Source organism: Ctenocephalides felis, unplaced genomic scaffold, assembly GCF_003426905.1.
Source record: "Ctenocephalides felis isolate EL2017-DRISC unplaced genomic scaffold, ASM342690v1 CF-g0.4_SCAFFOLD_01886, whole genome shotgun sequence".
NCBI classification, from domain to species: Eukaryota; Metazoa; Arthropoda; class Insecta; order Siphonaptera; family Pulicidae; genus Ctenocephalides; species Ctenocephalides felis.
The window spans coordinates 157,571,405-157,574,508 of NW_020538040.1; positions in this window are offsets into that span (position 1 = coordinate 157,571,405).

Below are 3,104 nucleotides of genomic sequence, written 5' to 3' on the forward strand. Positions count from 1 at the left end.
AATTGCCTTAAGACAGAATTCCACTTACAGCTAGTTTTATAATCTGATTACATTGACAGTTCTAGTTCTAGTTCCTAAACTGTTCCGTCGCAATCTTTTTCGCTAGACGAATTGGTTCCGAAGGAGCCGCGACCGTTGGATTTGAGTGCCGCCGCGCTAGCCAACTGCCGGCCCATATGTCGGTCTGCTGGCCTCGGCGCGGAAGCGTGGCGTACGCGTGCGCGAATGGATAACAAAACGATCAACCCTCTGTTATTCAAAACAGTGTTTTCCAAGCACACTTTCCCCAGAAGAGGCAAAATAATAAATAAGAACTAGTGGGGCGCGTGGCATCGTGCCTTAAGGCAAATTGCTGGAACTTCCCGTACCAAAAATTATTTTTTTTAAAAAATTAACATTTTTGAAAAAAAAATCACTCTGAAAAAAATAGATTTTTGAGAAACTATTAATTTTTGACAAAAATTTACATTTTTTTAAAAAAAAGAATTTTTGAAGAAAAAATTATTTTGAAATATTTTGGAAATTCATAACATTTTTTCAAAGCAATCGTACTGCTTTAACTGCATAGAGACGAAATATCGAAGCGCGTAAGCGCCGCGTCGCCGTCTAACGGATAAACATTGGTACGGAACTCATAAGAATGTAAACAAAATTTATACTTATTGTTAAAATCTCTATAAAATATCTGATAATTTGATGTGCATATGTCTAATGATCATTTTTGACCGCCAAATGGCTTTTTTTTACTTTTTTTACTAGATCTCCGAAACCGCAAGACCTATATTCATGAAAATTTGATCAGTTGTTCATCTTATTAATACAAGTAAAATGTTTTTTGAATTATTCTAATCGGACGCTCCGTTCTCTTAAAAACTGAGTTACCGTTTTTGGCACTTTTTGCCCCATATCTTCGGAACGACTAGACCTGCCTTTGCCAAAAACTAATCAGCACGTCTCCTTATCAATACGAATCGAATGTTTTTTGAATTATTCAAATCGGTTGTTCGGTGTTCCCGAAACCGTCGACGAAAATTTGTATCCGCACACACACACACACACACACACACACACATACATCCATTTTTTCTAAGGTATGCCAAAATATTCAGAAACTTTTGAAACGTAAAGATATATAAAAATTTTCAATTTCGATTTTTTTGCGATTACTATAACTTGTCCTACGGGAAGTTAATTATTTGTAAACATTATCCAAATCATAACTGATAAAGTTAGTCTTGTATATACATATCATAAATTTAATTTTATAGCTCTTACCAGTGGCGGTCGAGCTTTGGCGCCAGGGGGGATCACATAATTAAATTATGTATAGAACATATATTCGCAATACGATTAGAAAATTCTTAAATTTTAAGAGTCTGTGACTTTTGTGAGTCTCTCTATAATAAGTTACATATTGAAGTTACAAAATGTGTTTGGTAACAAAATACATAAATAAAATCATTATGAAGTAATTTTATTGTTGAATTAGTATTCTATCTATCGACAATCTCAGGGGGGGGTAGTTATAACCTCCGTGGCCAACCCCCTGGATCCGCCCGAAATTTTGATTAAATTGACAACATTCGAACTACATATTCTCAAGTCAGATTTAATTCAATTAAGTACTTAACATTGTTGTATTGTTTGTTTCTAGTTTTTATTGAAATCTCATATTTTTTGATTTGTTTATGGAATATAGTTGGTAATTGGATGCGCTTTATTATTCATGCTGTTATTATTTGAACTTGGATATCACTGATAAGTTTTAAATAACAGCACTCTGTTTTCATACTAATAACCGCAAAATATTTTTTTTTAACAAAATGTCTTCTATTGATGATCCACTTCGTATAAATGATTTTTACGAAGTGTGATTTTATGTGCAATTTAATCTTATTTTACAATCGTCACCCGCTTTACTATACATATAATTACAATCCTGACAAACATTTGCTGTACATAATAATTTATATCAAGATCAGCGGAATAATAGAAGTGTTTCTTTATACATAGTAGATCATGTGGAATCATTGTTTACGTAATAGGTGTTAATGACTTACAACTATTTTGTTTGTTATTGTAGATCGAAGAGTTTCAAGGTTTTCATTGGAATTTTTTATATTTAAAGACAAAAACAAATAAACTTAGCTTCCGATGTCGGTAAGCGATGGTCGAAAATTTTAATTGTAATTTTCTATGAAAATATTCGTTATATATATATATATATATATATATATATATATATATATATATATATATATATATATATATATATATATAGATTCAATACTTCTCTAGATCAATTATAGGTAAATGAATAACATAATGAATCTAAAGACCAACATCTAATTTTGACAACTTAGTGCATTGCAAATAATAGCGATAATACAAAATAACTGCAATATATATCTTGGACGTATATAATTTATATATATATATATATATATATATATATATTGTTGTTAGACGAAGAGTTTTTTCTTGCAACTATTGGTTGAATTTTTCTGAGTTCTAGAGTGGTCATTGAGTATATTTAAAGTAATATAAGTTAATATTATATATTTTATTCATCTATGACATTAATTCCATTACAGAAACAATTGCGCGATTAAAATATGTATTCTCTTATTCTAATCTTTTGCTGGAGCCTATTTGTAGTCAATATACTTACAAAAACAATCTTCATCAAATTTTCATTTAAATATTATCATAATTAGTGAAATGCCTATTACTGCCATGGCAGGCTATAGTTATGATTGCGAATTCAATCAAAAGTCTTAAGGATGTTCCTTCCAGCTTATAAATTTGTTTAGTATTCGATTGGTAATTTAATATTATTTCGTTTATATTAAAAGTTGTTGGTTTCTTATGATTTTTTAAAAAATAGATCACCGTGAATTATCCTTGGGTATGAAAATAATGTTTTAACTCACCTTTTCTCGTTTATCACCCATTGCGACATATGTCTACTGCTTGACATCAAACTGACTGAGATTGGATTTAATCCGGAACTAGTTTCTGCTATTCCACGTTGATAACCACTACACCACGATAGGTCCTTATAATATTTCTCCTAACATTTATAACATATGTGTTATAGTTTG